At 40.5% G+C, this 26,341-nt stretch overlaps 2 non-coding genes across 2 annotated transcripts; both read left to right on the top strand.

The window, feature by feature from the left end:
- The first annotated feature begins 20,094 nt into the window (after positions 1–20,094).
- On the top strand, positions 20,095–20,202 carry LOC112714067 (small nucleolar RNA R71). The gene has a single exon (XR_003159022.1). It is a non-coding gene; the product is annotated as a small nucleolar RNA R71 (small nucleolar RNA).
- Positions 20,203–22,724: 2,522 nt separating this feature from the next.
- On the top strand, positions 22,725–22,831 carry LOC112714144 (small nucleolar RNA R71). Its single transcript, XR_003159099.1, has one exon. It is a non-coding gene; the product is annotated as a small nucleolar RNA R71 (small nucleolar RNA).
- Positions 22,832–26,341: the final 3,510 nt, after the last annotated feature.

Raw genomic sequence — 26,341 nt, 5'->3', positions numbered from 1 at the left:
TGGTATGAAGCAAGCTATGGTCATCTTGTAAATCCCAGTCAGGCGGATTCAAATGTGATTGGATTAGATAATTAAAAGATAAATAAAATAAACAGGAAATAAAGATAAAGTTACTCATGTAATCCAATGGTGGGAATTTCAGATAGGTGCATGGAGGTGCTGTGTTCCTTCCGAATCTCTACTTTCTTATTACATTCATCCAATCCTTCTTACTCCTTTCCATGACAAGCTGTATGTAGGGCATCACCATTGTCAATGGCTACATCCCATCATCTCAGTGAAAAAGGTCCAAATGCTCTGTCACAGCACGGCCAATCATCTGTCGGTTCTCAATCAGGTTGGAATAGAATCGCGTGATTCTTTTGCGTCTGTCACTAACGCCCAGCCTTCAGGAGTTTGAAGCTCGTCACAGCCTTTCAATCCCGGAATCCTACTCGGAATACCACAGACAAGGTTAGACTTTCCTGATTCCCATGAATGCTGCCATCAATTCTAGCTTATACCACAAAGATTCTGATTAAGGAATCCAAGAGATATGCGCTCGGTCTAAGGTAGAACGGAAGTGGTTGTCAATCACGCGCGTTTGTAGGTGAGAATGATGATGAGTGTCATGGATCATCACATTCATCAAGTTGAAGTGCAATGAATATCTTAGAACAGGAATAAATCGAATTGGATAGAAGATAATAGTAATTGCATTAAAACTTGAGGTACAGCAGAGCTCCACACCCTTAATCTATGATGTGTAGAAACCCCACCGTTGAAAATACATAAGTGAAAGGTCCAGGCATGGCCAAATGGCCAGCTCCCATGATCTGAGAACTAAACGTCCCAAGATGAATAATACACTAGTAAACTATCCTATTTATACTAGACTAGCTACTAGGGTTTACAGGAGTAAGTAATTGATGCATAAATCCACTTCCGGGGCCCACTTGGTGTGTGCTTGGGCTGAGTTTGATCTATCCACGAGCTGAGTCTTCTTTTGGAGTTGAACGCCAAGTTGTAACGTGTTTTGGGCGTTCAACTCCGGTTCGTGACGTGTTTCTGGGGTTTGACTCCAGACAGCAACATGAAACTGGCGTTTAGCGCCAGTTTACGTCGTCTAATCACGAATAAAGTATAAACTATTATATATTGCTGGAAAGCTCTGGATGTCTACTTTCCAACGCAGTTGAGAGCGCACCATTCAGAGTTCTGTAGCTCTAGAAAATTTATTTTGAGTACAGGGAGGTCAGAATCTAACAGCATCAGCAGTCCTTTGTCAGCCTTTTCTCAGAGTTTTGCTCAGGTCCCTCAATTTCAGTCAGAAAATACCTGAAATCACAGAAAAACAAACAAACTCATAGTAAAGTCCAGAAATGTGAATTTAGCATAAAACTAATGAAAACATCCCTAAAAGTAACTAGATCATACTAAAAACTACCTAAAAACAATGCCAAAAAGCGTATAAATTATCCGCTCATCACAACACCAAACTTAAATTGTTGCTTGTCCCCAAGAAACTGAATATACTATAAATCTCAAAATCTCAATGAATATTAATTCTAATTAGATGAGCGGGACTTGTAACTTTTTGCTTCTGAACAGTTTTGGCATCTCACTTTTTCTTTTGAAGTTTAGAATGATTGGCTTCTATAGGAACTTAGAATTTTAGATAGTGTTATTGATTCTCCTAGTTAAATTTGTTGATTCTTGAACACAGCTACTATTATGATTCTTGGCCGTGGCCCTAAGCATTTTGTTTTCCAGTATTACCATCGGATACATAAATGCCACAGACACATGACTGGGTGAACCTTTTCAGATTGTGACTCAGCTTTGCTAGAGTCCCCAGTTAGAGGTGTCTAGAGCTCTTAAACACACTCTTTTGCCTTTGGATCACTGGTGCATGAAATTGTGATCATCAATGGCGCCATCAACATGGTACGCTCAATTGCAATCTCAACTCTTTATCACAACTTTGCACAACTAACCAGCAAGTGCACTGGGTCGTCCAAGTAATAAACCTTACACGAGTAAGGGTCGATCCCACGGAGATTGTTGGTATGAAGCAAGCTATGGTCATCTTGTAAATCTCAGTCAGGCGGATTCAAATGGTCATGGAGGATTAATGATTAAAAGATAAATAAAACATAAAGTAAAGATAGAGATACTTATGCAATTCATTTGTGAGAATTTCAGATAAGCGTATGGAGATGCTTTGTCCCTTCCGTTTCTCTGCTTTCCTACTATCTTCATCCAATCCTTCTTACTCCTTTCCATGGCAAGCTGTATGTTGGGCATCACCGTTGTCAATGGCTACAGTCTCGTCCTCTCAGTGAAAATGTTCAACGCGCTCTGTCACAGCATGGCTATTCATTTGTCGGTTCTCGATCATGTCGGAATAGAATCCAGAGATTCTTTTGCGTCTGTCACTAACGCCCCATAATCGCAAGTTTGAAGCTCGTCACAGTCATTCAATCCCTAAATCCTACTCAGAATACCACAGACAAGGTTTAGACCTTCCGAATTCTCAAGAATGGCCGCCAATGGATTCTAGCTTATGCCACGAAGATTTTGATTCAGGAATCCAAGAGATATCCACTCAATCTAAGGTAGAACGGAGGTGGTTGTCAGGCACACGTTCATAGGTGAGAATGATGATGAGTGTCACGGGTCATCACATTCATCAAGTTGAGGAACAACTGATATCTTAGAACAAGAATAAGTTGAATTGAATAGAAGAACAATAGTAATTGCATTAATACTCGAGGTACAGCAGAGCTCCACACCTTAATCTATGGTGTGTAGAAACTCTACCGTTGAAAATACATAAGAACAAGGTCTAGGCATGGCCGAATGGCCAGCCTCCCAAAGTGGGTTCAATCATAAAAACATGATCAAAAGATGATCCGAAGATTGAAAGATTCTCCAAATACAATAGCAAAAGGTCCTATTTATAGAGAACTAGTAGCCTAGGGTTTACAGAAATGAGTAAATGACGTAAAAATCCACTTCCGGGCCCACTTGGTGTGTGCCTGGGCTGAGCATTGAAGCTTCCATGTGTAGAGACTTTTCTTGGAGTTAAACGCCAGCTTTTGTGCCCGTTTGGGCGTTTAACTCCCACTTTTGTGCCAGTTACGGCGTTTAACGCTGGGAATTCTGAAGCTTACTTGGAACGCCTGTTTGGGCCATCAAATCTCAGAAAAAGTATGAACTACCATATATTGCTGGAAAGCCCTGGATATCTACATTCCAACGCAATTAAGAGCGCACCAATTGGGCTTCTGTAGCTCCAGAAAATCCACTTTGAGTGCAGGGAGGTCAGAATCCAACAGCATCTGCAGCCCTTTTCAGCCTCTGAATCAGATTTTTGCTCAGGTCCCTCAATTTCAGCCAGAAAATACCTGAAATCACAGAAAAACACACAAACTCATAGTAAAGTCCAGAAAAGTGAATTTAAAAAAAAAACTAATAAAAATATAATAAAAACTAACTAAAACATACTCAAAGCATACTAAAAACAATGCCAAAAAGCGTATAAATTATCCGCTCATCAAGGGTCGATCCCACGGAGATTGTCGGCTTGAAGCAAGCTATGGTCATCTTGTAAATCTCAGTCTGGCGGATTCAAATGGTTATGGAGTTTTAATAATTTAAAAGATAAATAAACATAAAATAAAGATAGAGATACTTATGTAATTCATTGGTGGGAATTTCAGATAAGCGTATGGAGATGCGTTATTCCTTCTGAATTTCTGCTTTCCTACTGCCTTCATCCAATTCTTCATACTCCTTTCCATGGCAAGCTGTATGTTGGGTGTCACCATTGTCAATGGCTACTTCCTGTCCTCTTAGTGAAAATGGTCATCTATGATTTCTGTACGGCTAATCAACTGTCGGATTTCTCGTCCCGGATGAAAAATACCATGCACAGATATCGTATGGCTAATCAGCTGTTGGTTATCAATCGTGTAGGAATAGGATTTACTATCCTTTTACGTCCGTCACCATGCCCTACAGTTGTGAGTTTGATGCTCGTCACAATCATCCCTTCCCAGATCCTACTCGGAATACCACAGACAAGGTTTAGACTTTCTGGATCTCAGGAATACTGCCAAGGGATTCTAGCCTATACCATGAAGATTCTAATCTCAGATTCAGATGCCCCATTGTCAGAGGGGAGTTGATGTGAATCATTGATTAGAAACCCAAGAGATATACATTCAAGCTTGTTTTCATGTAGAATGGAAGTGGTTGTCAATCACGCGTTCATAAGTGAGAAAGGTGATGAGTGTCACATAATCATCACATTCATCATGTTCTTGTGTGCGAATGGATATCTTAGAATAAGAATAAGCATGAATTGAATAGAAGAACAATATTATTTTGCATTAATACTCGAGGAACAGTAGAGCTCCACACCTTAATCTATGGTATGTAGAAACTCCACTGTTGAAAATACATAAGTGATGATAGGGTAGGCATGGCCGAATGGCCAGCCCCCATAAAAGTCTAAGATAGCATGAAACTGATGCAGAAATCCACTTTCGGGCCCACTTGGTGTGTGCTTGGGCTAAGCATTGAAGCTTTCACATGTAGGGGTCTTCCTTGGAGTTAAACTCCAGTTTATAACTTGTTTCTGGTGTTTGACTCTAGCTTGCAACTTGTTCTTGGCGTTTAACGCCAGCATAAGGCAGAAAGCTAGGGTTGAACGCAAGTTTGCGTTATCTAAACTCAGGAAAAGTATGGACTATTATATATTGCTGGAAAGCCCTGGATGTCTACTTTTAAACGCAATTGAGAGCGTGCCATTTGGATTTTCATAGCTCCAAAAAATTCATTTCGAGTGCAGGGAGGTCAGAATCCAATAACATCAGCAGTCCTTTTTCAGCCTCTGAATCATATTTTTGCTCAGGTCCCTCAATTTCAGCCAGAAAATACCTAAAATCACAGAAAAACAAACAAACTCATAGTAAAGTCCCGAAATATGAATTTTTCTTAAAAACTAATAAAAATATATTAAAAAGTGAATAAAACATACTAAAAACTATATAAAAACGATGCCAAAAAGCGTATAAATTATCCACTCATCACAACACCAAACTTAAATTGTTGCTTGTCCCCAAGCAACAGAAAATCAAATAGGATAAAAAGAAGAGAATATACAATGAATCTCACAATCTCAATGAAACTTAGTCTCAATTAGATGACCAGGGCTAGTAGCTTTTTGCTTCTGAACAGTTTTGACATCTCACTTTATCCGTTGAAATTCAGAATGATTGGCACCTATAGGAACTTAGAATTTTAGATAGTGTTATTGATTCTCTTAGTTCAGTATGTTGATTCTTGAACACAGTTACTTTATGAGTCTTGGCCGTGGCCCTAAGCACTTTGTTTTCCAGTATTACCACTGGATACATAAATGCCACAGACACATAACTAGGTGAACCTTTTCAGATTGTGACTCAGCTTTGCTAAAGTCCCCAGCTAGAGGTGTCTAGAGTTCTTAAGCACACTCTTTTTACTTTGGATCACGACTTTAACCACTCAGTCTCAAGCTTTTCACTTGGACCTTCATGACACAAGCACATGGTTAGGGACAGCTTGATTTAGCCGCTTAGGCCTGGATTTTATTTCCTTGGGCCCTTGATGAGCGGATAATTTGTACGCTTTTTGGCATTGTTTTTAGTATGTTTTTAGTATGATCTAGTTAGTTTTTAGTATATTTTTATTAGTTTTTAGTTAAAATTCACTTTTCTGGACTTTACTATGAGTTTGTGTGTTTTTCTGTGATTTCAGGTATTTTCTGGCTGAAATTGAGGGACCTGAGCAAAAATCTGATTCAGAGACTAAAAAGGACTGCAGATGCTGTTGGATTCTGACCTCCCTTCACTCGAAGTGGATTTCCTGGAGCTACAGAAGCCCAATTGGCGCGCTCTTAACGGCGTTGGAAAGTAGACATCCTGGGCTTTCCAGCTATATATGATAGTCCATACTTTGCCCAAGATTTGATGGCCCAAACTGGCGTTCAAAGTCACCCTCAGAATTCCCAGCGTTAAACGCCGGAACTGGCACAAGGATGGGAGTTAAACGCCCAAACTGGTATAAAAGCTGGCGTTTAACTCCAAGAAGAGTCTCTACACGAAAATGCTTCAATGCTCAACCCAAGCACACACCAAGTGGGCCCGGAAGTGGATTTTTACGTCATTTACTCATCTCTGTAAACCCTAGGCTACTAGTTCTCTATAAGTAGGACCTTTTACTATTGTATTGCGAGATCTGGGTAGCTACCTTTGTTCTTATGCTATCTTAGATCACTGGGAGGCTGGCCATTCGGCCATGCCTAGACCTTGTTCTTATGTATCTTCAACGGTGGAGTTTCTACACACCATAGATTAAGGTGTGGAGCTCTGCTGTACCTCGAGTATTAATGCAATTACTATTGTTCTTCTATTCAATTCCGCTTGTTCTTGTTCTAAGATATCACTTGTTCTTCAACTTGATGAATGTGATGATCCGTGACACTCATCATCATTCTCACCTATGAACGTGTGACTGACAACCACCTCCGTTCTACCTTCGATTGGGTGAATATCTCTTGGATTCCTGATACACAATGCATGGTTGATCGCCTGACAACCGAGTGCTCGCCTGACAACCGAGCCAGCCATTCCGTGAGATCAGAGTCTTCGTGGTATAGGCTAGAACTGATGGCGGCATTCAAGAGAATCCGGATGGTCTAACCTTGTCTGTGGTATTCTGAGTAGGATTCAATGACTGAATGACTGTGACGTGCTTCAAACTCCTGAGGGCGGGGCGTTAGTGACAGACGCAAAAGAATCACTGGATTCTATTCCGGCCTGATTGAGAACCGATAGATGGATAGCCGTGCCGTGATAGGGTGCGTTGAACATTTCCACTGAGAGGATGGGAGGTAGCCACTGACAACGGTGAAACCCTTGCTTAAGCTTGCTATGGAAAGGAGTAGGAAGGATTGGATGAAGACAGTAGGAAAGCAGAGAGACGGAAGGGACAAGCATCTTCATACGCTTATCTGAAATTCCTACCAATGAATTACATAAGTATCTCTATCTTTATCTTTATGTTTTATTCGTATATCATCATTCATATCCATTTGAGTCTGTCTGACTAAGATTTACAAGGTGACCATAGCTTGCTTCATACCAACAATCTCTGTGGGATCGACCCTTACTCGCGTAAGGTTTATTACTTGGACGACCCAGTACACTTGTTGGTTAGTTGTTCGAAGTTGTGTTTATGCCATGGTATTGAACACCAAGTTTTTGGATTCATCACCGGGGATTATTCGTGTTGTGAAAAGTATTGATCACAATTTCGTGCACCAAGTTTTTGGCGCCGTTGCCGGGGATTGTTGAGTATGGACAACTGACGGTTCATCTTGTTGCTTAGATTAGGTATTTTTTTTCTATAGAGTTCTTAAGAATGAATTCTAGTGTTTCAAGGTGATGTTCTTATCATCACCAAAGCTGATTGATTTTCATCAATTTAGCTCTTGAATGCAATGTCCTACTGAAGCTTGTTCAGCCATGTCTAATTTCTTTAGACTAAAGCTTTAGAATAACATTGCATGATTCCTGGAATTCTTATTAAGAATTTTGATACCTTTATTTTCTTTTTCCACTTAATTTTCAAAAAAATCCAAAAATATTTCTTGTTTGAGTCTAGAGTCTCATTTTAAGTTTGGTGTCAATTGCATGTTTCTGCTCCTTTTGCATTCATGCATGTGTCTTCTTTAATCTTCAAGTTGTTCTTGATGATTTCATTGCTCTGATTTTTAAATTCTCTTGACTTAAGTGTTTATGTGTCTCATATGCATTCTCATTTTGTTAGTGTCAGTAGTATACAAACTGCTAAGTTTGGTGTCTTGCATGCATTGTTATTTGATTTTAGTTGCATTTTGATTATTCCTCATTATTAAAAATCCAAAAATATTTTTAATTTGTGTCTTTTCAAGTCAACAATACAGAGAATTGAAGATTCAGAACATTCAGCAGAGGAATTGCACAGAAAAAGCTGGGCGTTCAAAACGCCCAGTGAGGAAGGACAGACTGGCGTTTAAACGCCAGCCAGGGTGCCTGGCTGGGCGTTTAACGCCCAAAAGGGTAGCATTTTGGGCGTTAAACGCCAGAATAGATACCATTCTGGGCGTTTAACGCCAGGATGGCACAAGAGGGAAGATTTTGTTTTCAAATCAATTTTTTTTCCAAGTTTTCAAAGTTTTTCAAAATCAAATCTTTTTCAAATCAAATATTTTCAATCAAATCTTTTTCAAAATCAATTTCTTTCCCTTTTCAAGGATACTTGCTATCAATTAATGATTTGATTCAACATTTCAAGTATGTTGCCTTTTCTGTTGAGAAAGGTTTAATGTTTGAATCATATCTTTTCTTGTTAGTCAAGTCATTAACTTTTAAAAATCAAATCTTTTTTTTTAAAAATGTTTTTCAAATCATATCTTCTCAATCACATCTTTTTAAAACCAATCACATCTTCTTAATCACATCTTTTTCAAAATAGTTTTCAATCAAATCTTTTTTATTTCTAATTTCAAAATCTTTTTCAAAAATCACTTCACTTCTTTCTCAATCATGGTTTTCGAAAATCAATTAAAGTTTTTCAAAATGTTTTCAAAATCTTTTACTTAATTTTCGAAAATTACTTCTCCCCTTCTCACATCCTTCTATTTATGGACTAACACTATTCCTTAATGCACAATTCGAACTCCATCTTCTTTGATAAGTTCGAATTTTCTACTCCTGCCTTCTATTTTTCTTTTCCTCTGACACCTCAAGGAATCTCTATACTGTGACATAGAGGTTCCACATTTTCTTGTTCTCTTCTCTTTCTTATGAGCAGGAGCAAGGGCAAAAGCATTCTTGTTGAGGCTGATCCTGAACCTGAAAGGACCTTGAAGTGAAAATTAAGAGAAGCTAAGGCACAATTCTCTGTAGAGGACCTAACAGAAATCTTCAAAGAAGAAGAACACATGGCAGCCGAAAACAACAACAATGCCAACAATGCAAGGAAGGTGCTGGGTGACTTTACTGCACCTACTCCCGATTTCTATGGGAGAAGCATCTCTATCCCTGCCATTGGAGCAAACAACTTTGAGCTTAAGCCTCAATTAGTTTCTCTAATGCAACAGAATTGCAAGTTCCATGAACTTCCATTGGAAGATCCTCATCAGTTTTTAGCTGAATTCTTGCAAATCTGTGACACTGTCAAGACTAATGGGGTTGACCCTGAGGTCTACAGACTTATGCTATTCCCTTTCGCTGTAAGAGACAGAGCTAGGACATGGTTGGACTCACAACCTAAAGAAAGCCTGAACTCTTGGGAAAAGCTAGTCAATGCCTTCTTGGCAAAGTTCTTTCCACCTCAAAAATTGAGTAAGCTTAGAGTGTAAGTCCAAACCTTCAGATAGAAGGAAGGAGAATCCCTCTATGAAGCTTGGGAAAGATACAAACAATTAATCAGATAGTGTCCCTCTGACATGCTTTCTGAATGGAGCATCATAGGTATTTTCTATGATGGTCTGTCTGAACTGTCCAAGATGTCTTTCGATAGCTCTGCTGGAGGATCTCTTCATCTGAAGAAGACGCCTACAGAAGCTCAAGAGCTGATTGAAATGGTTGCAAATAACCAATTCATGTACACTTCTGAAAGGAATCCTGTGAACAATGGGACTAGTCAGAAGAAAGGAGTTCTTGAGATTGACACTCTGAATGCCATATTGGCTCAGAACAAAATATTGACTCAACAGGTCAATATGTTTTCTCAAAGTCTGTTTGGAATGCAAAATGCACCAAGCAGTACTAAGGAAGCTTCATCTGAAGAAGAAGCTTATGATCCTGAGAACCCTTCAATGGAAGAGGTGAATTACATGGGAGAACCCTATGGAAACACCTATAATCCTTCATGGAGAAATCATCCAAATCTCTCATGGAAGGATCAACAGAGACCTCAACAAGGTTTCAACAATAATAATGGTGGAAGAAACAGGTTTAGCAATGGCAAGCCTTTTCCATCATCTTCTCAGCAACAGACAGAGAATTCTAAGCAGAACCACTCTGACTTAGCAACCATGGTCTCTGATCTAATCAAAACCACTCAAAGTTTCATGACTGAAACAAGGTCCTCCATTAGAAATTTGGAGGGACAAGTGGGTCAGCTGAGCAAGAAAATTACTAAACTCCCTCCTAGTACTCTTCCAAGCAATACAGAAGAAAATCCAAAAGGAGAGTGCAAGGCCATCAACATGGCCGAATTTGGAGAGGAGGAAGAGGTAGTGAACGCCACTGAGGAAGACCTCAATGGACGTCCACTGGCCTCCAATGAGTTCACCAATGAGGAACCATGGGAATCTAAGGCTCAAAATGAGACCATAGAGGTTCCATTGGACTTACTTCTGCCATTCATGAGCTCTGATGAGTATTCTTCCTCTGAAGAGGATGAGTATGTCACTAAAGAGCAAGTTGCTAAATACCTTGGAGCAATCATGAAGCTAAATGACAAGTTATTTGGGAATGAGACTTGGGAGGATGAACCCCCTTTGCTCACCAAAGAACTGGATGACTTGTCTAGGCAGAAACTGCCTCAAAAGAGACAGGATCCTGGGAAGTTTTCAATACCTTGTACCATAGGCACCATGACCTTCAAGAAGGCCTTGTGTGACTTAGGGTCAACCCTCTCTCTGTAATGGAGAAGTTAGGGATCTTTGAGGTGCAAGCTGCAAAAATCTCACTAGAGATGGCAGACAACTCAAGAAAACAAGCTTATGGACTTGTAGAAGATGTTCTGGTAAAAGTTGAAGACCATTACATCCCTGCTGATTTCATAGTCTTAGAGACTGGGAAGTGCATGGATGAATCCATCATCCTTGGCAGACCCTTCCTAGCCACAGCAAAGGCTGTGATTGATGTTGATAGAGGAGAATTGACCATTCAAGTGAATGAAGAATCCTTGGTGTTTAATGCTCAAGGATATCCCTCTGTCACCATGGAGAGGAAGCATGAAGAGCTTCTCTCAAAGCAGAGCCAAACAGAGCCCCCACAGTCAAACTCTAAGTTTGGTGTTGGGAGGCCACAACCAACTTCTAAGTTTGGTGTTGAACCCCCACATTCAAACTCTAAGTTTGGTGTTGGGAGGTTCCAACATTGCTCTGAGTATTTCTAAGGCTCCATGAGAGCCCTCTGTCAAGCTACTGACTTTAAAGAAGCGCTTGTTGGGAGGCAACCCAATGTTATATTTTATCTATTCTCTTTTGTTATTTTATGTTTTCTGTAGGTTGATGATCATGAGAAGTCACAAAATCAATGAAAAAAGCAAAAAGAGAATGAAAAACAGAAAGAAAAACAGCACACCCTGGAGGAGAGCGTGCTGGCGTTTAAACGCCAGTAAGGCTAGCTGTTGGGCGTTTAACGCCCAGTCTGGCACCATTCTAGGCGTTTAACGCCAGAAAGGGGCACCAGACTGGCGTTAAACGCCAGAAAAGGGCAAGAAGCTGGTATTAAACACCAGAAATGGGCACCAGCCCGGCGTTTATCGCCAGAAATGGCTAAAAACGCATTTTTGCATGCCATTTGGTGCAGGGATGACTTTTCCTTGACACCTCAGGATCTGTGGACCCCACAGGATCCCCACCTACCCTACCACTCTCTCTCTTCTTCACCCATTCACCAATCACCTCAACACCTCTTCCCCAAAAACCCTTCACCTATCAAATCCCATCTTTCTCTTCACCACTCACATCCATCCTTCATAAAACCCCACCTACCTCACCATTCAAATTCAAACCACTTTCCCAAACAAACCCACCCTCCCATAGCCGAACCCTACCCCTCTCCCCACTCCTATATAAACCCATCTTCACTCCTTCATTTTCACACATCATAAACACCACTACTCTCCCTTTTTGGCCAAACCACAAAGCCTTCTTCATCTCCTCATTTCTTCTTCTTCTACTCTCTTCTTTCTTCTTTTGCTCGAGGACGAGCAAACCTTTTAAGTTTGGTGTGGTAAAAGCATTGCTTTTTGTTTTTCCATAACCATTTATGGCATCCAAGGCCGGAGAAACCTCTAGAAAGAGGAAAGGGAAGGCAAAAGCTTCCACCTTCGAGTCAGGGGAGATGGAGAGATTCATCTCAAGGGTGCATCAAGACCACTTCTATGAAGTTGTGGCCTTGAAGAAGGTGATCCCCGAGGTCCCTTTTAAACTCAAAAAGAGTGAATATCCGGAGATCCGACATGAGATCCGAAGGAGAGGTTGGGAAGTTCTTACCAACCCCATTCAACAAGTCGGAATCTTAATGGTTCAAGAGTTCTATGCCAAAAGTGGATCACCAAGAACCATGATCAAAGTGTGAACCCGGACCCAAAGAATTGGCTTACTATGGTTCGGGGGAAATACTTGGATTTTAGTCCGGAAAATGTAAGGTTGGCATTCAACTTGCCCATGATGCAAGGAGATGAACATCCTTACACTAGAAGGGTCAACTTTGATCAAAGGTTGGACCAAGTCCTCACAGTCATTTGTGAAGAGGGTGCCCAATGGAAGAGAGATTCAAGAGGAAAGCCGGTTCAATTGAGAAGGCATGACCTCAAGCCTGTGGCTAGGGGATGGTTGGAGTTTATCCAACGCTCAATCATTCCCACTAGCAACCGGTCCGAAGTTACTATAGACCGGGCTATCATGATTCATAGCATCATGATTGGAGAAGAAATAGAAGTTCATGAGGTTATATCCCAAGAACTTTATAAGGTGGCGGACAAGTCCTCTACCTTGGCAAGGTTAGCCTTTCCTCATCTCATTTGTCACCTCTGTTATTCAGTTGGAGTTGACATAGAGGGAGACATCCCCATTGATGAGGACAAGCCCATCACTAAGAAGAGGATGGAGCAAACAAGAGACCCCTCTCATCATCGAATCCCTGAGATGCCTCAAGGGATGCACTTTCCTCCACAAAACTATTGGGAGCAACTAAACACCTCCCTAGGAGAATTGAGTTCCAACATGGGACAACTAAGGGTGGAGCACCAAGAACACTCCGTCCTCCTCCATGAGATTAGAGAAGATCAAAGAATCATGAGAGAGGAGCAACAAAGACAAGGAAGAGACATTGAGGAGCTCAAGCACTCCATAGGATCTTCAAGAGGAAGAACAAGCCGCCATCACTAAGGTGGACCCGTTCTTTAATTTCCTTGTTCTTTATTTTTCTGTTTTTCGAAAATTATGCTTATGTTTATCTATATTTGTGTCTTGTGATCATTAGTGTCTTAGTGTCTATGCCTTAAAGTTATGAATATGAATCCATCACCTTTCTTAAATGAAAAATGTTCTTAATTGAAAAAGAAAAGAATTGCATGAATTTTGAATTTTATAACAGTTTAATTATTTTGATGTGGTGGCAATACTTTTGTTCTCTGAATGTATGCTTAAACAGTGCATATGTCTTTTGAATTTGTGGTTCATGAATGTTGGCTCTTGAAAGAATGATGAAAAAGGAGACATGTTACTGAGGATCTGAAAAATCATAAAAATGATTCTTGAAGCAAGAAAAAGCAGTGAATACAAAAAAAAATAAAAAATTTCGAAAAAAAAAGAGAGAAAGAAAAAGAAAAAAAAGAAAAAGAAAGAAAAAGAAAGAAATAAAGTTGTGATCCAAGGCAAAAAGAGTGTGCCTAAGAACCCTGGACACCTCTAATTGGGGACTTTAGCAAAGCTAAGTCACAATCTGAAAAGGTTCACCCAATTATGTGTCTGTGGCATGTATGTATCCGGTGGTAATACTGGAAGACAGAGTGCTTTGGGCCACGGCCAAGAATCAATAAGTAGATGTGTTCAAGAATCATCATACTTAACTAGGAGAATCAATGACACTATCTGGATTCTGAGTTCCTAAAGAAGCCAATCATTCTGAATTTCAAAGGATAGAGTGAGATGCCAAAACTATTCAGAGGCAAAAAGCTAAAAGCCCCGCTCATCTAATTAATACTGATCTTCATAGATGTTTTTGGAATTCATTGCATATTCTCTTCTTTTTATCTTATTTGATTTTCAGTTGCTTGAGGACAAGCAAAAATTTAAGTTTGGTGTTGTGATGAGCGGATAATTTGTACGCTTTTTGGCATTGTTTTTAGTATGTTTTTAGTATGATCTAGTTAGTTTTTAGTATATTTTTATTAGTTTTTAGTTAAAATTCACTTTTCTGGACTTTACTATGAGTTTGTGTGTTTTTCTGTGATTTTAGGTATTTTCTGGCTGAAATTGAGGGACCTGAGCAAAAATCTGATTCAGAGACTAAAAAGGACTGCAGATGCTGTTGGATTCTGACCTCCCTTCACTCGAAGTGGATTTTCTGGAGCTACAGAAGCCCAATTGGCGCGCTCTTAACGGAGTTGGAAAGTAGACATCCTGGGCTTTCCAGCAATATATGATAGTCCATACTTTGCTCAAGATTTGATGGCCCAAACCGGCGTTCAAAGTCACCCTCAGAATTCCCAGCGTTAAACGCCGGAACTGGCACAAGGATGGGAGTTAAACGCCCAAACTGGCATAAAAGCTGGCGTTTAACTCCAAGAAGAGTCTCTACATGAAAATGCTTCAATGCTCAACCCAAGCACACACCAAGTGGGCCCGGAAGTGGATTTTTACGTCATTTACTCATCTCTGTAAACCCTAGGCTACTAGTTCTCTATAAGTAGGACCTTTTACTATTGTATTGCGAGATCTGGGTAGCTACCTTTGTTCTTATGCTATCTTAGATCACTGGGAGGCTGGCCATTCGGCCATGCCTAGACCTTGTTCTTATGTATCTTCAACGGTGGAGTTTCTACACACCATAGATTAAGGTGTGGAGCTCTGCTGTACCTCGAGTATTAATGCAATTACTATTGTTCTTCTATTCAATTCCGCTTGTTCTTGTTCTAAGATATCACTTGTTCTTCAACTTGATGAATGTGATGATCTGTGACACTCATCATCATTCTCACCTATGAACGTGTGACTGACAACCACCTCTGTTCTACCTTCGATTGGGTGAATATCTCTTGGATTCCTGATACACGATGCATGGTTGATCGCCTGACAACCGAGTGCTCGCCTGACAACCGAGCCAGCCATTCCGTGAGATCAGAGTCTTCGTGGTATAGGCTAGAACTGATGGCGGCATTCAAGAGAATCCGGATGGTCTAACCTTGTCTGTGGTATTCTGAGTAGGATTCAATGACTGAATGACTGTGACGTGCTTCAAACTCCTGAGGGCGGGGCGTTAGTGACAGACGCAAAAGAATCACTGGATTCTATTCCGGCCTGATCGAGAACTGACAGATGGATAGCCGTGCCGTGACAGGGTGCGTTGAACATTTCCACTGAGAGGATGGGAGGTAGCCACTGACAACGGTGAAACCCTTGCTTAAGCTTGCCATGGAAAGGAGTAGGAAGGATTGGATGAAGACAGTAGGAAAGCAGAGAGACGGAAGGGACAAGCATCTTCATACGCTTATCTGAAATTCCTACCAATGAATTACATAAGTATCTCTATCTTTATCTTTATGTTTTATTCGTATATCATCATTCATATCCATTTGAGTCTGCCTGACTAAGATTTACAAGGTGACCATAGCTTGCTTCATACCAACAATCTCTGTGGGATCGACCCTTACTCGCGTAAGGTTTATTACTTGGACGACCCAGTACACTTGCTGGTTAGTTGTGCGAAGTTGTGTTTATGCCATGGTATTGAACACCAAGTTTTTGGATTCATCACCGGGGATTATTCGTGTTGTGAAAAGTATTGATCACAATTTCGTGCACCAGCCCTCCTATCCATTAATGCTCAAAGACTTGGATCATTTTTACCCTTGCCTTTTGGTTTTAAGGGCTATTGGCTTTTTCTGCTTACTTTTTCTTTTTCTTTCTTTTAATTTTCGCTACTTTTCTCCTTTTTTTCGCAAGCTTTCTTATTCACTGCTTTTTCTTGCTTCAAAAAACAATTTCATGATTTTTCAGATCATCAATAACATTTTTCTTTGTTCATCATTCTTTCAAGAGCCAACAATTTTAATATTCATAAACAACAAGGTCAAAATTATGCACTGTTCAAGCATTCATTCAGAAAATAAAAAGTATTGCCACCACATCAAGATAATTAAACTAATTTCAAGATAAAATTTGAAATCCACGTGCTTCTTGTTCTTTTGTAATTAAGCACATTTTTCATTTAAGGGAGGTGAAGAATTTATGGAGTTATTCATAACTTTAAGGCATAGACACTTAGACACTAATGATCATGTACTGAAGACACAAACATAGATGACACAATAAGCATACAAACTGAAAATAGAAAAATAAATAGACAAGGAGATTAAGGAATGAGTCCACCTTAGTGAGGGTGGTGTCCTCATCTTGAAGAACCAATGGAACGCCTAAGCTCCTCTATGTCTCTTCCTTGCCTTTGTTGCTCATCCCTCACAGCTCTTTGATCTTCTCTAATCTCATGGAGAATGATGGAGTGCTCTTGGTGCTCCACCCTTAGTTGGTCCATGTTACAACTCAAGCCTTCTAACGAGGTGTTGAGTTGCTCCCAATAGTTATGTAGAGGAAATTGTATCCCTTGAGGCATCTCAGGGATTTGTTGATGAGGATCCTCCTGATGCTCTTGTTGAGGTCCATGAATGAGCTCTCTTGTTTGCTCCATCCTTTTCTTAGTGATGGGCTTGTCCTCTTCAATGAGGATGTCTCCTTCTATGACAATCCTAGCCAAATTGTATATTTGACAAATGAGATGAGGAAAGACTAACCTTGCCAAGGTGGATGACTTGTCAGCCACTTTGTAGAGTTCTAGAGGTATGATCTCATGAACTTCCACTTCCTCCCCAATCATGATACTATGGATCATGATGGCTCGATCCACAGTCACTTCAGATCGGTTGCTAGTAGGAATGATGGAGCGTTGGATGAACTCCAACCATCCTCTAGCCACAGGCTTAAGGTCTGGTCTTCTTAATTGAACCGGATTGCCTTTTGAGTCTCTTTTCCATTGAGCTCCTTCCACACATATGTCCATGAGGACTTGGTCCAACCTTTGATCAAAGTTGACCCTTCTAGTGTAGGGGCGTGCATTTTCTTGCATCATTGGCAAGTGCAACACCAACCTTACATTTTCCGGACTGAAATCTAAGTATTTCTCCCGAACCATTATAAGCCAATTCTTTGGATTCGGGTTCATACTTTGATCATGGTTCCTAGTGATCCATGCATTGGCATAGAACTCTTGAACCATTAAGATTCTGACTTGTTGAATGGGGTTGGTGAGAACTTCCCAACCTCTTTTTCAAATCTCATGTCGGATCTCCGGATACTCATTTTTCTTGAGCATGAAAGGGACCTCAGGGATCACCTTCTTCTTGGCCACAACTTCATAGAAGTGGTCTTGATGGACCTTTGAGATGAATCTCTCCATCTCCCATGACTCAGAGGTGGAAGATTTTGCCTTCCCTTTCCTCTTTCTAGAGTTTTCTCCGGTCTTAGGTGCCATAAATGGTTATGGAAAAACAAAAAGCAATGCTTTTATCACACCAAACTTAAAAGGTTTGCTCGTCCTCGAGCAAAAGAAGAAAGAAAGAAGGGGAAGAAGAAGAAAATGGAGGAGATGGAGGGTTATAGGAGGTTCGGCCAAGAGGGGGGAAAGGTATTTGTGTTGTGTGAATATGAAGGAGTAGTGAGGGGTTTATATAGAGGTGAGGGGAGGGTTAGGTTTCGGTCATTAGGGTTGGGTTTGGGAGGGAAAAGTGTTTGAAATTTTAAAGTGAGGTGGGTGGGGTTTTTGGGGAAGAGGTATGGAGGTGATTGGTGAATAGGGAAGAGGATATGATTTGATTGGTGAGTGAGAGAGAGAGAGAGGTAGGGTGGGTGAGAATCCTGTGGGGTCCACAGATCCTGAGGGGTCAAGGATTTCATCCCTGCTCCTTTTAGGCATGCAAAACGCCCTTACTGTGCAATCCTGGCGTTTAACGCCAGATTCCTGCTTGTTTCTGGCGTTAAACGCCAACTTTTATTCCTTTCCTGGCATTAAACACCAGGCTGTAACCTATTTCTGGCGTTTAACGCCAGATTGTAGCCTGTTTCTGGCGTTTAACGCAAGTCTGGTGCTTGTTTCTGGCATTTAACACCCAGAATGGTGCTGGACTGGGCGTTAAATGCCCATTCTGCTACCCTTACTTGCGTTTAAATGCCAGTAAGTTTTTCCTCCAGGGTGTGCTATTTTTTATTTTTCTTGAATTTTTGCATTTGTTTTTGTGACTCCACATGATCATCAACCTAAAAAAATAGAAAATAACATAGATAAATAAAATTGGGTTGCCTCCCAATAAGCGCTTCTTTAATGTGAATACCTTGACAATGAGCTCTCATGGAGCCTCACAGATATTCAGAGCATTGTTGGGACCTCCCAACACCAAACTTAGAGTTTGAATATGGGGGTTCAACACCAATCTTAGAGTTTGGTTGTGGTCTCCCAACCCCAAACTTAGAGTTTAACTGTGGGGGCTTTGTTTGACTCTGCATTGAGAGAAGCTTTTCTTGCTTCCTCTCTATGGTTACAGAAGGAGATCTTTGAGTTTTAAACACAAGGTAGTCCTCATTCAATTGAAGGATCAACTTTCCTCTGTCCACATCAATCACAGGTTTTGCTATGGCTAGGAAGGGTCTTCCAAGGATGATGGATTCATCCTCATCATTCTAGTGTCTAGGATTATGAAATTACCAGGGATGTAAAGGCCTTTGACCTTTACTAGCACATCCTCTACCTGTCCATAAGCCTTTTTCATGGATTTGTCTGCCATCTCTAATGAGAATTTTGTAGCCTGTACCTCAAAGATTCCTAGTTTTTCCATTACAGAGAGTCGCATTAGGTTTATGCCTGACCCCAGGTCACATAGAGCCTTCTCAAAGGTCATGGTGCCTATGGTACAGGGAATTAAGAATTTACCAGGATCCTATTTCTTTTGAGGTAATGTCTGCCTAACCAAGTCATTCAGTTCATTGGTGAGCAAGGGGTGTTCATCCACCCAAGTTACATTACCAAATAACTTGACATTCAGCTTCATGATTGCTCCAAGGTACTTAGCAACTTACTCTTAAGTAATATCTTCATCCTCCTCGGAGGAGGAATAGTCATCAAAGCTCATGAATGGCAGAAGTAGGTTCAATGAAATCTCTATGGTCTCTAGATGAGCCTCAGATTTCTTAGGTTCCTCAATTGGGAACTCCTTTTTGTCCAGAGGATGTCCCATGTGGTCTTCCTCACTGGGATTCATGTCTTCCTCATCCTTTCTAGGTTCAGCCACACCAAGTAAGGTTATGGCCTTGCACTCTCTTTTTGGATTCTCTTCTGTATTGCTTGGGAGAGTACTAAGAGGAATTTCAGTGACTCTTTTACTCAGCTGGCCCACTTGTATCTCCGAATTTCTAATGGAGGACCTTGTTTCATTCATGAAACTTAGAGTGGCCTTAGATAGATCAAAGACTATGTTTGCTAAGCTAGAGGGGCTCTGCTCAGAATACTCTGTCTGTTACTGACAGGATGATGCAAAAAGCTTGCTATTGCTAAACCTGTTTCTTCCACCATTATTAAAGCCTTGTTGAGGCTTTTGTTGATCCTTCCATGAGAAATTTGGATGATTTCTCCATGAGGGATTATAGGTGTTTCTATAGGCTTCACCTATGTAATTCACCTCTACCATTTCAGGGTTCTCAGGATCATAAGCTTCTTCTTTAGAAGATGCTTCTTTAGTACTGTTGGATGCATTTTGCAATCCATTCTGAGAAATCATATTGACTTGTTGGGTCAATATTTTGTTCTGAGCCAATATGGCATTCAAAGCATCAATTTCAAGAACTCCCTTCCTCTGAGGCGTCCCATTATTCATAGGATTCCTTTCAATGAGTTCCTGAGCTTCTGTAGGCATTTTCTTTAGGTGAATAGATCCACCTACAGAATGGTCCAATGACATCTTAGACAATTCAGACAGACCATCATAGAATATATCTAGGATGGTCCATTTTGAAAGCATGTCAGAAGGACACTTTTTGGTCAGTTTCTTGTATCTCTCCCAAGCTTCATAAAGGGATTCACCTTCTTTCTGCCTGAAGGTTTGAACATCCACTCTAAGCTTGCTCAGCTTTTGAGGAGGAAAGAACTTGGCTAAGAAAGTCGTGACCGGCTTATCCCAAGAGTTCAGGCTATCTTTAGGTTGAGAGTCCAACCATATTCTAGCTCTGTCTCTTACAGCAAAAGGGAAAAGCATAAGCTTGTAAACCTCAGGATCAACTCCATTAGTCTTAACAGTATCACAGATCTGTAAGAATTCAGTTAAGAACTAAAAAGGATCTTCTGATGGAAGTCCATGAAACTTGCAATTCTGTTGCATTAGAAAAACTAATTGAGGCTTTAGCTCATAATTGTTTGCTCCAATGGCAGGGGTTGAGATTCTTCTTCCATGAAAGTTGGAATTTGGTGCAGTAAAGTCACCAAGCATCTTCCTTGCACCTCCACCATTGTTATTGGTTTTGGCCATCTCTACTTCTTTTTCGAAAATTTCAGTAAAGTCCTCTTTAGAGTGTTGTGCTTTAGCTTCTCTTAGCTTCTTCTTCAGAGTCCTTTCAGGTTCAGGATCTGCTTCAATAAAAATGTCCTTGTATGGAGGGTTTGGAATCATCTTCAAGCAAGATCTTATGCATGCATATGGATGAGCTTATCCCTTTTAGGTCGGAAAGGGTCTATCAAATGGCATCTTGGTGCTTCTGCAACACCTTGATTAGTTCCTCTTCCTATTCTTGACTAAGGGCATAATTGATGATTACTGGCTAACTTTCATCACTTCCTAAGTAAGCATACTTGAGAGTAGAAGGCAATGTTTTCAGCTCCAGTTTGGGTACTTCAATGTGCTTGGAATAGGCATTTCAGCTGAGTTGACATCAGCAATCTTAACATCTAACATGGAGTCACCCTCTATCAATTCTCCAAGTACTTCTTCAAAGGTCTGTTGCACCACAGTTTCTACTGCATCTAGCCTCATACACTCTCCTAGTGCCTTTGGTGGATAGCTCATAGCTTTGAATACATTGAATACCATTTTCTCATCATGTAGCCTAAGGGTAAGTTTACCCTTTTGGACATCAATGATGACCCCATCAGTAGCTAAAAATGGCCTTCCCAAGATTATTAAGGCCTTAGCTTCTTCCTCCATGTCCAACACCACAAAATCAGCAGGGAATATGAAGTCTCCTACTTTTACCAACAAATCTTCTACTATTCCATGAGGAAATTTGAATGATCGATCTGCCAATTGGAGGGCCATTCTTGTTGGTTTGGCTTCCTCAATCTTCATTCTTTTCATTATAGTTAAGGACATCAGATTTATACTAGCTCCCAAGTCACATAAGGCTTTTTCAACTGTTATTTCTCCTATGATGCAGGGAATTCGGAAGCTTCCTGGGTCCTTCAATTTTTGAGGTAGCTTGTGTTGGATGATAGCACTACATTCCTCAGTTATTATCACAGTTTCATCATTCCTCCAGCTTCTCTTCTTGGTCATTAATTCCTTCAGAAACTTAGCATAGAGTGGCATTTGTTCTAGTGCTTCAGCAAAGGAAATGTTGATTTGAAGTTTCTTAAAGATCTCCAAAAATTTGGAGAATTGGTTGTCCTTTTCATTCTTCATTAAGCGTTGAGGGTAAGGGGCCTTTGGGACATATGGCTTTAGAACCTCCTTTTCTTCTGGTGAACTGGGGGTAGATGTTTGTGCTTCTTCCTTGTCAGTTGAACTTTCCTCTGCTTTCTCCTCTTTAGTCTCCCTTGACTTCTCTTCCAATTCTCTTCCACTTCTAAGAGTGATAGCTTTGCATTCCTCTCTTGAAGTTGTCTTGTAGTTGTGCTTCAAGCTTTTGAGTGGCAGCAACTTGATTTTACCGATTAGATATTACTTCCTCCTTAAATTTTTTCATATCGTCAAACTCCTTGCAAAGGTTTGCAAGAATAGCTTCCATCCTAGCCATTCTGTCATCCTCATGTGGGGATGGTTGGTTGAAATTGGGGTGTTGAGAGTGGTTGTTGTGGCTTTGGTATGGGTGTTGTGAATAAGTGTTTTGTGTGGTCTGGTATGGTCTTTGGTTGGAGTTTTGGTGAGTTGAGTTGTTATACTGAGTTGGATTGTGTGGTCTGTGGTCTTGGCCTTGGTTTTGTTGGTTTTTCCACCCAACGTTTGGGTAGTTTCTCCAACCAGAGTTATAAGTTTTAAAATACGGATCATTAGCTTGCCTAGATGAATTTCCAAGGTAATTAGCTTCCTCCCAGTTAACTACTTCTTCTGTCTCCAACTCTTCTTGAGCTGATGGTTGAGTGTGGATTGCTGCGGCCTAATTCTTCTCCATTTGCTTGGTCAATTCAGCCAGTTGCTTGGTGATCATCTTGTTCTGAGCTAGGATTGCATCCATATGGTTTAATTCTAGGACTCCATTGTTGTTGCTTCTGTCTGAGGCATAAAATTATTCATTGTCAGCCACTGTCTCTATAACATCAATGGCTTCTTCAATGGTCTTCTTTTTGTTGAGGGAACCTCCAGATGAGTGGTCAACAGCTTTTTTTGATTCATGATTCAGCCCTTCATAGAAGATATGAATTTGTACCCACTCATTAAACATATCAGGGGGGCATTTCCTTGTTAAATCTTTGAATCTTTTCCAGGCTTCATAAATTGTCTCACCATCCTACTGTCTGAATGTCTGCACTTTAGTTCTCATCCTGTTTACCTTTTGTGGAGGATAGAACCTTGTTAGGAATCTATTTATCACATCCTCCCAAGTTGTCAAGCTTTCTTTGGGAAATGATTCCAGCCATTTTGATGCTTTATCCCTCAAGGAAAATGGAAATAGTAGCAATCTATAGGTGTCAGGATGTTTCATTAGATTTAACCGTGTTACATATCCTTTGGAATTTAGTGAGATACTCATTAGGGTCCTCTTGGGCACTCCCTCCAAAAGAACAATTGTTCTACACCAGAGTTATGAGCTAAGGCTTTAATTCGAAATTATTAGCATGGATAGTTGGCTTTTGAATTCTGCTACCACAGTTTCCTGGGTTTGAATTGATGTATGATCCCAGAACTCTCCTCTCTTGTCCAACAGGGTTAGCTCCACCTCTTCTGGCATGATTGTTCACCTCTCTTTCATGATGGTTTTCCATATCATCCTCCATGGTTATATCCAAGTCTTCCTCTTCTTCTTCTACAGTAACAGCCCTATTTCCTCTTGTTTTCCTCCTTAATCTCAGGAAGGCTCTTTCCGGTTCACTATCAAATGAGGTTGAGGCCTCTCTTCTACCTGTCATATGATGAACAAGTACAAAAAATAGCAAATTCAGAGTCCACTAAAATAGAGTATAGTTAGTTTAGTTAGAGCAATTTATCAAATGGTTAGTGGGTTAGTGAGTTAGTTTGCTGGAAAGTAAAGCAGTAAAGAGAAATTCAAAAGAAATGACTAAAAATTGCACAAAACAAAATGAACAACTAAAATTAAAACTCAATTAATCAAAATAAAAGACAAATTGCTCAATCTAGTTATCCTCCAATTTAGTAATTGTCAATACAAAACCAATCCCCGGCAACGGCGCCATAAACTTGATTCACTCGAAAACTTGCCTCTCAACAAATTTCCTTCCGGGAAGTGCACTGGATTGTCGTCATGTAAAAACTCACTGTAGAGTGAGGTCGAATCCCACATGGATTGGTAGATTGAGCAACTTTAATTGGAGAATTGTTCTAGTTGAGCGAAATCAGATTTGGTTGAGAATTGCAGAAAGTAAATTGGCGGGATACTTAACTTGCAAGAAATTAAATAACAGAAATTAAATTCCAAGAAATTAAATGACAGAATCTTAAATTGCAAGAAATTAAATGGAATGGGGATGAGCATGAAATTAAAGAGGCAGAATGTGAAAGAATGGGAAAGATCAGAGATGGAGGATTCATTGGGTTTTGGGAGATATTGAACTCTCCGGATCAAATCATTTTCATCTCTTCCTCAATCAATGCATTCATTGACATTGCTTGGAAATCTTAGATGATTAGATCCCAATGTCTTGTCTCACCAATCTCTCTAAGCATGAACAATTGCCCAATGTCTTGATATAATTGGTCATCGGAAGAGTTGAAGTTTGGTCACTGACTATACCACACAAATTCATAGATCAAAGTATTGGTAGGATTACATGTCAATATATCCATCCAACCCCCAATCTAATCCAATGCTAGAAAGCAATTCGAGCATGAATTCTTCATCCCTCTCTCAAGGATCCGAAGAATTCCGTTGCTGTTGAGAAGAGTTCTCTTTGAATTGTGAGTTCTGATGCTTCACGTTGGAGTCAACGTTTGATGGCAAACGTTGACTCAAACGCCATTTAGAACAAAACCAGAAAAACCAGAAATCTTGTTATCACTGGCATTTGACTCAACGTTGGAGGTCCAACGTTTTGCTAACCTACACGTACCCGTGCTTCACGCTTAAGTGTGAAACCAGAGATTTTGCTTCTTCACGCGTACGCGTACACCATGCTCACGCGTGAGGGCTGAGATTTTGCTTCTTCATGCGTGCGCGTACACCATGTTTACACATGAGTTGCCCTTTTTCTAATCGACGCATACACGTCACTGATGGGTACGCGTGGATTCATGTTTTTCAATTCCAAATTCTGGGATTGGCATCGCAGAAGTTTGAGGCAACGTTTGAGGCAACGTTGGACCTCCAACGTTCACTTTGTGACATGTAGGTGTGACCCACGCGTACGCGTGGATGGTCAATATATCCATTCCACATGTGCGCGTGACTCACGCTTGCGAGTGGATACGAAAATTTTGCTTTTTCACGCGGACGCGTCACTCAAAAATTCTTCAGCTCTAGAATTGATCATTTTCTCACAACGTTGGGGGTAACGTTGGATGTCCAACACTCCCTCCAATGTGAGCAATTAGCAACTTTGCAGAGATTTGTTCTGCTTTTTTCCAATGTTGGAGGTAACGTTGGGTCCAACTTAGCCACCAATGTTGCTCCTTCTACATCTTTTCTCTGCTCCTTCTTCAAATCTTTCCATGCCTTTCTTCACCTGTCATCAACCAATATATGCGTCAAAGCCTTGCTAAAGTCTTGAGAATTCTCATCATTCTAAGCACACAAATAATTATAGCAAAATTCTCATAAAATTGCATCAAATTAATCATGTTGAATGAATCTAGGCATACATGAATTTCTACCCAATTTGCTTATTTATAACTCAAGAAAGTGCATAAAACCTACTAAAAACAAAGAAAAAGTGTAGTGAAACTAGCCTAAGATGCCCCGGCATCAATGAATGCCTGTCCTATAGGCTGTGATATCACATTGTCGGTTCAACTGCCAACCCGACACATCTCTATGGAGATGTCTCCTTTCGGAATCATGATTGGAAACCCCTGAGATATAGTACTCGGAACATCGTCCAGGATTTTGTGCCTGCACACTCTAGTGATCCGAAGGGATGCGAGCGAGATACTCTTGCCACAGACCTCACATTTCAATGTAAGCGGGATTAACCACCGTGCTTACGCCGTCACAGCTACCTCGACAGGAAGGAATAACCACCATCCCTGCCAGGCACATAGCGTCTCATCATTTCTCAGTATAGAACAATGATTCAGTGATTTTTTAAAAAACATTTTCAATATATCATGGATCCATCATTCCATTCCGAGTCCTCGACTCATCTCAACCACTATCAAATCAACATTTCCATTCCGAACTCAATAGTTTGTCAATTTCTCAATTGATATCATCTCAGTCATGCGCGTTCATAAGTGAGAATAATTATGAGTGTCATGGATCATCACATTCATCAAGTTGAAGTGCAATGAATATCTTAGAATAGGAATAAGTCGAATTGAATAGAAAATAGCAGTAATTGCATTGAAACTTGAGGTACAGCAGAAACTTCACCATTGAAAATACATATGTGATGAAGGTCCAGGCATGGCCGAATGGCCCTTAAAAACCCTAATTAATCCTATAACACACTTTCCCAAAAACCCTTCACCAATCACCTCAATCTCTCTTCCCAATTACCCCCTTCACCCCTCACATCCATCCACTCTTCCCCATAAACCCCACCTACCTTCAAAATTCAAAAATATTTTCCACCCAAACCCACCCTAAATGGCCGAACCTACCCTCTCTCACTTCCCTATATAAACCCCTCCATTCTCCTTAATTTTCACACAACACAAACCT

Source organism: Arachis hypogaea, chromosome 9 (genome assembly GCF_003086295.3).
Source record: "Arachis hypogaea cultivar Tifrunner chromosome 9, arahy.Tifrunner.gnm2.J5K5, whole genome shotgun sequence".
In the NCBI taxonomy this organism is placed as follows: Eukaryota; Viridiplantae; Streptophyta; class Magnoliopsida; order Fabales; family Fabaceae; genus Arachis; species Arachis hypogaea.
The sequence above is the reverse complement of the archived record's forward strand: the minus strand, read 5'-3'. Positions and strand labels throughout refer to the sequence as shown.